Here is a 9,054-nt window from a genome sequence, read left to right on the forward strand (position 1 = left end):
TTAGTTAAATAATTGGAATTATTGGATTATTATTATTATTATTTTGGAATAATAATTATTGGAAAATATATAAGTGTGAAGTGAGGAAAAAGAATCCCATTTGGTAAAAAGAGTTTTACGTGAAACAGAGAAGCGGCTGAAAAGTGAAAAGAGGAAAAGGGCAAAGAGGAAGAGCAAGGGCAAAGGTTGGAGAAGAAAAAGCTTGAAGCTCAAAGATTTGCCGGATTAATCAGGTAAGGGGGTTTATCGTCGTTTAATGGGTATTATGGGTTAGCATGTAATGGGTAGTGATAAACGGTTGAATTAACCCTAATTGGGATTTGGAATGCTGAGAAATTGTGATAAATAGGTTGTGTGAAAACTGTAATTGAATCGATAATGGTGTGTGTCGTAAATTGCTGGACGTGTAGCTTTTTACGGAATTGGAATCGGAGGTCCGGAAGTCCTTCAACGGCGGAAAATGCGGAGAATTCTGCATTCTGCCTTGTGTTAGCGCAGGAACAGCTTTCTGTCTTGCGTTAACCGGTTAACCCAGGGTGTTAACCGGTTAACACTGTGTTGTAATGTGTAAAATTGCTGTTTTGTCTGCGTTAACCGGTTAACCCAGGGTGTTAACCGGTTAACACTGTTGTGATTGCTGAGATATTGCTGTTCTGTCTGCGTTAACCGGTTAACCCAGGGCGTTAACCGGTTAACACTGTTAAGTTTTGGGCAGGAAGCGTGTTTGTGCTGCGTTAACCGGTTAACCCAGGGCGTTAACCGGTTAACACTGTTGCAGAGTGGAAAAATTGTTAATTAAAATGTTGTGTGCCTAATTGATGGTTGCCTATATCGGTGTGTGATATAGTAGGAATTATTTCCCGCTGTTTTGAGCAGTATAGGTATTAGTAGAGTGTGCTAATACTGTGTTAATTATTTGACATGATATGATGTGTTGATACATGTGTTGATACTGTATGATGGTATGCATAACGTTGTGAATGTGTATGTTATGCATGTGTTGTGAATGGACTGTTTTATGGCTTAGAGAGTGAGCATCGGTCCATTGTGGATTATTGTTGTGATGTTGCATTGCTAGGTGATTAGCGTGCATAATGTGGCCTTTATGGGGGTAGCTAATTCCCATGGTGAGGAATTAGTGATGTTAGTCATTTGGATTGTTTTGATGTTTGCATGCTAGGTGAATTAGCGTGCATAGCATGGCCCTTGGGGTGGTAGCTAATTCCCATGGTGAGGAATTAGTGATGTGAGTCACTAGGTCTCAAATGAGTGGGACTAGTGAGCTTGGTAGCCGTACCTGGATTTGGTCGGTGAAGTTGAACTATATGTTCACAAATAGTCGGTACCGCATGCATGGAGTCTCATTGCATAATATATGTGTAGTGTATAATATGAATGGATGTATTCCAATGTTATACGTGTGTTGTGTTGGCATTGAGCATGAGTATGAATTGTGTTGATCTTGAGTATGATGTTTGAGTTGATGTGCCGTTACTGAATGTGTGATACGATTAGGGTGATTAATGTGTTAAATTACTTAACATGACATTATATTCTATAATGCTTATTATATCGATTGAGGAACTCACCCTTACAACTATTTTTCAGGTAACGAGCAGTGATTGAGTATAAGCTAATGCTTGGAGTCTATTGTAGTCTCCTTAGTGGGTCATGCTCTGATAGATGTAACATCGGGAGGGAACATTTTAATTGTGTTGTTGATGTTTGTTGAACCAGTTTACCTGTAGTATGTTACATGTTATGAATGATCGATTTGATCTCTATCCGCTGCGTATTATGCAATACTTTATGTTTCGAGTTAAATAATGAGCATGACTAAATAGTATGGCGAATGGTGCGAAATAAATGTGTCACACCCTTAATTGCATGATTACTCTGATTTATATGTTGTTATTTTAATTAAATATTTGGGGTATTTTAGAAGGGTGTTACAGTAACCGGTTACACTAGGAGCATTTTCTTAAAAACTTGAAAAATTCTTAACTTTTGTTTCGAGTATCATTTAAAATTGGTTTCAGTACTTGGAATTGAATATTTTTCTGTGTGATGGTGTTGATATGCATTGTAATGTTTATGTGGTGGTGTGACATAACCTTAAATGCATTGTTGTTACTTGTTATGTTGTATGTTGATGTTGTTGAGATATATAACATGTGTTTAATATATGATGACTAGTATTGGCGGTGTACATTGGCTATGGAGGTGGGTCATTGTGCATGATGTTGTTGTTGCATATATTGTATGTTGCATGCGTACATGTTGTTGGATAAATGACCAGTTGTTGGTGATCCTCAAATACCATTGTGTGGATTGGGCTGGTAGCTGATTTCAAAGGTGATGGAATTAGTAAGACGTTATTGGAGTTAATCGTAACGAATTGGTGGCTCTGATCCTAGGAGGTGAGGATCGAAGCGATGAACCTGAGTGTTCACTTATTGGTATCACATGCATTGAGTTAAGTTGTTGAGTCTCATTGCATTGTGTCATACCCCAAAATTTGCCCGTTAATATTACAAGGCATTTTTTCAGGACACTCCAACTTATTTTTCAAGGCACTGATCCCAAAAGAACAAAGGCCCAGCACACAGATGGCCAAATCCAGAAAATGGCCCAAGCTGGCCTGCTCGCTAGGCGAGCAAAACCTTCGCCTAGCGAACCCTTCGCTATGCCACTCGCCTAGCGAAGCTTGCGAATACCAGAAAATTCTGGGCTTCATTCTGAGCCCATTAGGTCACGAAAAAGCATTATAAATACTAAGGATTTCAGTCAGAAAGAGGACGAAAAACGAAACAAAGACGGGAGATAGAGAGAAGGCGCAGCAAACCCTGAAGGCTAACTCAGAGGATTCAGAGCAACCCTAAAGGAAACCCTGAAGGAAACTCGTTTGCATCAAGGCCACCTCCGCCCAACTCAATCCGACTCGCCAATTCAAGGTTGCAATTCGATTGCAAACAGGTTTGCATTACTATTACCGCTTTATGTTCTTAATTTGCATGTGATATTATAATTGAATTCATAAACATATTTGAGGTTTTGCATGTGAATTTAAGTGTGCCTGAATATTGTGAATGCTGAACCATGTAATTTATGTATTGGATGCCATAAGGCGTGCAGCAGGTTGAGGTCGTACTGTTCTGAAATTCAAAACCCGCAGTCGCTCGCTAGCACATCGCTAAGCGAGCATGTAGCGAGCGTTCGCTAAGCCTTCGCTAGGCGAGGCAGGAGCGAACGTGACAGTCGCTGATTTTTCTGTTCTGTTCTATGCTTATCGGATCTGTTTTATTCTATGATTTTTCTGTTCTGTCCTATTCTGTCCTACCGTTGTGTTCCTTTTGTTTGGTGCAATTCTCGATTGCACCCTGATTTGGTATTCTGACCTGTTTGCTAAGTTTTGTAAGGGTTCACATACTCCCGGAGAAGGTAGCTTGTTAGGTATTCCACTTTATTTGTGGGATACCCTTGTGGAGATTCATCCTAATTACTTAATTGATTTTAATGTGGAGATTCATCCTAATTATTTAGTTGATTTTAATGTGGAGATTCATCCTAATTATTTAATCGATTTTAATGTGGACCTAAATACCTAATTGATTACAACTACCTAATTGATTGTAAAATATTGCCTTTGAATATGTGATCTTGGACCTCTCTTTGTTACCCTACGATATTACGGTATTACGGTCATGTCCCGCGAATGTGGGGATACACTTAGCAAAGACCCTTCGGTTAAATCATCATAGTCCCTCGAATGTTGCCTTTGTCCCTCGATGACCCTTCGGTATAGCCTACGGTTAAATGATGATCGTCCCTTCGAATGCTAAGGTATCTTTGCAAAGGTTGCCTTCAATGACCCTACGATGACCCCACGATGACCCTTTTACATCCAAAGGACAAAACTACTTACTTCTCAATAGTAAGGACAGTTTTACCCTCATAAAGATAGGAAACGCCCCTAAAGACCTTGGGTAGGTATAACTCTTAATCGCTTACTCACAACTTAAAATACTTCTCACACCTCACACCTTTCAAAACTAAACGAGATAACCACTTTGTATACATTCATACAAGAATCATTACAAAGTTAAATTCTCCTTTTCAAAACATTTCCTAAACACTTCTCAAACACTTTTTTCAAACAAAAGAAAAACATAAGTGATTAAGCAATTAAGAGCCCATGGATAACCATGGATACAAAGGGTGCTAACACCTTCCCTTTGTATAATGTACCTCCCGAACTCAAAATCTAAATTAAGGTCTTTCCTGTTCTTTTCCACCTTTCCTTATTGGATAAAAGAAAAGTCGGTGGCGACTCTTGCTAACCACGACAGAACTGGCGACTCTGCTGGGGAGTATTAAAGAGAGGTTACCTTAAAAACAAGATCACTTATTTAAATTGTCTGATTTACTTTTAAGGGATTGCTTGGGTATTGTATGCTTGAGTGAAAGATCCTACACCCGGATCTAGTGTACCTTAGGTAAGTAGCAAAAGATCATCGCGACTATCCGGCGTATACTGGAATGGTCAAAATGATGGCTACGGTTAATGTGACACTTTGGAGGTCCTGATGTTCCTCATGTTTACTTGAGGAAAAATTTGGCTTCCGCGTGGTGTCATCAAAGCATTAACCAGACCTTTAGAACCCTAATTGACTCATCCTAGCCATTAGAAAGTAGTGAGATAACTGACTTCGGTTCCGACTGGGGTTGGTTGAGACTCGATACTACACTCTTTGAGATTGGACTTTAGGGAAGCTTTGGTCAACCACTTGGTGTTGCACTGAAGTGGACTTAAAGGAAGGTCAGTGATTTGAGATCCTTCTAGAACCCGGTTACTATTCTAGGACAGGTTGAACCAACCAAACTTCAGTGGGGAGGGTACTTACCTATGGAACTCGTGCAAGCCTTAAAACCTAGGAATGATTGTTGTGTGACTTGTTTATGCTTGTTACTTATTTAAAATCATAACATCATGGCATTGTACTAACCATTTCAAGGACTCTAAACATTGAAAACATTTCATACATTGCATAGCATAACATACATTGCATAGCATAACATAACATTGCATAGCATAACATAACATTGCATAACAGGTATTCTAAAAGATCAATATTCTCACGGTCTTCCTTCCAAACAGAAAAATGGCTCTCGAACAAACTGTCAAAGATCTCCAGGCTCAGAATGCTCAATTCCAGGAGATGATGCTGAGCTTATCCAAGGGGCAGGAAGAACTAAAGGCTCTATTGCTCGAGAAGAAAGAAAAGAAACCTGTGAGTTACATTAACCCGGGAAGAAAGCTTAAAGGACAGACTGCAGGAGTCAAGATTAGACTTCCGAAAGATCAAGAAGAGGGGATAGATTCCGAAGATGAGAATGCTGATCCTTTCAGCCAGGAGGACGACGATGAAGATTATGAGAATGAACAGTACTCTCCAAAAGGTGATAAGTATAAACTGCTGGAAGAACGTATGCTAGCTATGGAGGGTCAGAAGGCGCCCGGTCTGGATTTCGAAAGCTTGGGTTTAGTTTCTGATGTGGTCATTCCCCGCAAATTCAAGGTCCCCGCTTTCACTAAGTATGATGGGGCATCTTGTCCTCAGATGCATCTGAGAGCTTATGTGAGAAAGATTCAGCCGTATACCACTGATATGAAGCTATGGATCCATTTCTTCCAAGAGAGTCTATCTGGCACACAGTTGGAATGGTATTATCAGCTCGAGAGCTCTAACATCCACACTTGGACTGATTTAGCGACAGCTTTCTACAAGCACTACCAGTATAATTCTGAATTAGCGCCTACTCGGCTACAGTTGCAGAATATGACTATGGGATCTAAAGAAAGCTTCAAAGAATATGCTCAAAAATGGAGAGATTTGGCTGGCAGAGTCAAACCCCCTATAACTGATCGAGAATTAGTGGACATGTTCATGAGCACACTGACTGGCCCATTCTACGGCCATCTATTGAGAAGTTCCTCATCGGGTTTCAATGAACTTATATTAACAGGTGAATATGTTGAAAGCGGCATTCGAAGTGGAAAGATACAGGCAGCTACCTCTGATCCTCCGGAGACTCCTAATGTCATCACTACTCCTCTGCCTAACCATGACGAGACTGTCAATGCTGTGGAAGATACTGATAACGATTATGACTTGGATAGTTGGGTTTTCCCAACAACTGGTGACGGACTCAATAATTGGAAGGCTGAAGACACTATCCCGATTTCCTTTAGTCAGGAGTAATCGTTATTGCTTATCTAATGTATCAAATTTGGTTAAATGTTTGCCATTTTCATAAGAATATTCATATTCAATAAATCAATGGACTTTTTGCATTCAAATATTGCGCTCTTTATCTTTCTTGTCATTTTTCAAACAAGCTATGTTTTCTTGCACACACTCACGTAACAATTTGCCGATCCATATCCACTCTGGATCCTGTTGGTAATAACTCTGCTACTGTTCATTATGACTTTGAAAATCCGATCTACCAAGCCGAGGATGGAAGTGAGGAAGATTGTGAGGTACCCGAGAACTTTCCAGACTGGTACTGCAAGAAGAAAAGACCATACAGCCGCATGAGGAATCAACTGAATCTGGGTACTGAAGTAGACAAGAAAATTACTGAGGGAAAATCAGGAGACAATATGGAATGATGAATGTCAAGAAGCTTTTGACAAAATCAAGAAGTATCTCCAAGAACCTCTAATCCTGATGCCACCTGTTGAAGGGAGACCTCTAATCATGTATTTGACCGTGTTAGAAAATTCAATAGGGTGTGTGTTGGGGCAACATGACGAGTCTGGTCGAAAAGAGCATGCAATATACTACCTTAGCAAAAGATACCGACTGTGAAACAAGATACTCACAGCTCGAGAAAGCTTGCTGTGCTTTGGCTTGGGCTGCTCGCCGACTAAGACAGTATATGTTGAATCATACCACTTTATTGACTTTTAAGATGGATCTTATCAAATATACATTTGGAAAACCTGCTCTCTCCAATTTGAACAACAAGATGATTACTGAACTCCGCACGCAGTTCAAAATAAAACACCATAACTCTTCTCCGTACCGGCCAAAGATGAATGGCGCCGTAGAAGCTGCTAATAAGAATATACAAAAGATGACAGTAACGTACAAAGACTGGCATGAGATGTTACCCTTTGCTCTTCATGGTTATCGCACTTCAGTGCGGACTTCGACAGGGGGAACTCCTTTCTCTTTAGTCTACGGGATGGAAGCCGTTTTACCAGTGGAAGTCCAGATTCCCTCTCTAAGAATCATGAAAGAGGCGGGCTTAGATGAAGATGAATGGATTCAGACTCGACTCGATCAGATAAATTTGATTGATGAGAAGAGACTTGCGGCTGTTTGTCATGGGCAGATATATCAGAAGCGCATGACCCAGGCATTTAACAAAAGAGTCAAGAGACAGGTGTATCAAATTGGTGACTTGTGTCGCATCCGCGAAAAACAACCGGCGGGCTGAAACAAAAACAACACAGAGCCGCCACCGTGCGTTATTTATCCCAAAAGAGGGAAAGGAAACGCTCGAAGTAAACCTGGGAAAAGCATGGTCTCGCGACCAAAGAGAATGGGATCGGGAGTCGGTTATGCGAAGGGAAGGTATTAGCACCCCTACGCATCCGTCGTACTCGACGGGATCCACGCTCTAAAAGAAAGAAAAGGTTGCTAAAACAAACATCACACACACACACTGAAACAACACAGGTGGAGGAAAAGGGGAGAGGGCTCGCTAGGATATCGCATCCTATGCCTACGTATCTCGTCTGGAACGAGAATCAGAGTTGCCGTAGTTCGGCTCACGTACGCCGAAACAAAACACACGCAAAAAGGCAAACATGGAACCCGAACGCCAATCGCTGGACTTACACCGGCTTCCGAACCAAACAAACACACTCAGGATACGGACAGCCAATCGCTGGGCTTACATCCATATCCTGACACACAAGAGGGTTAACAAGCAAACACACACAAAAAGAAAAAAGTGCCCGGAGAGACCTCGCATGGTCTCCTGCCTACGTACCTCATCTGGTATGAGGATCAGGGCGACGTAGTTCCCCTGAACGGGAAAGAAATTCTAACCAGATACAAAGGGAGACACACTACTAGGGAGCTGGACTCGAGCCTAGATGTTATCATGCATCATTGCCCTATGTTATGGTTTCTATCCTAACTTGCACAGGCAGCAAGCTAATCCTAAACAGGCAAGAAACAAAGCACACATGCTCAATCAAAATAAAGCAAACATTCACAAGTAGCACACACTATATCCAGTCAAGTGAGGCTCAAATAAGGGTGAGGCTGCACGAGCAAGCTAACTGTACAGGGTAGTGTTCGCTCTTAACCCTGACATTGAGAGTCAGGGTGAAGCAGATGAAAGGTGAGTGAAGATGAGACTTCACAGCTCTTATCTCTGGCCAGGGAGAGCTTCAGACAAAGGAGCGTGGGTTCAGAAAGTGGGAACCCTTCTACACTCATGACTCTGACTCGACTGTACAACTGTACAAGATCTTGGGTTAATGTCCCAATGCATCAACACAGTGGTGTGAGCAGAGGGACGACTCAACAAGAATAGCAGGGGATGGATTGCACATCCCTTGGGTTCTGCCAATTGCCTTAATCAAGGTCTTTTCCTGCTTGGGGACAAAGTTAAACAATCACAAACATCGCCTCTTAAGGAGGACTTCAGACAGTTGCCTGGCTAAATAACAAGCCAGGTCTTCCAGACTACATGGAGACAAGAGAGTCTACCTCAATTGGTTTATACAACCAAGCAGCAGCACAGCAAGTTCTCAAAGAACTATTAGCAACTAATGTACCTGAAATCAATCAAATACAGTCAGTATACCAATCACAAAGTCAAAACAGACAAGATAAGAATCAACAGTCAACACAATCAATCACATGTGCAAAGCACAAGTCCAAAGCAAGTGAGCTAAGCATCCTACAAAATAGACCAAGTTAGTTCATAACAAGCATATAAACCAAACTCAATCAACTTGCATTAATC

The sequence above is a fragment of the Lathyrus oleraceus genome, chromosome 3 (genome assembly GCF_024323335.1).
Source record: "Lathyrus oleraceus cultivar Zhongwan6 chromosome 3, CAAS_Psat_ZW6_1.0, whole genome shotgun sequence".
NCBI lineage: Eukaryota > Viridiplantae > Streptophyta > Magnoliopsida > Fabales > Fabaceae > Lathyrus > Lathyrus oleraceus.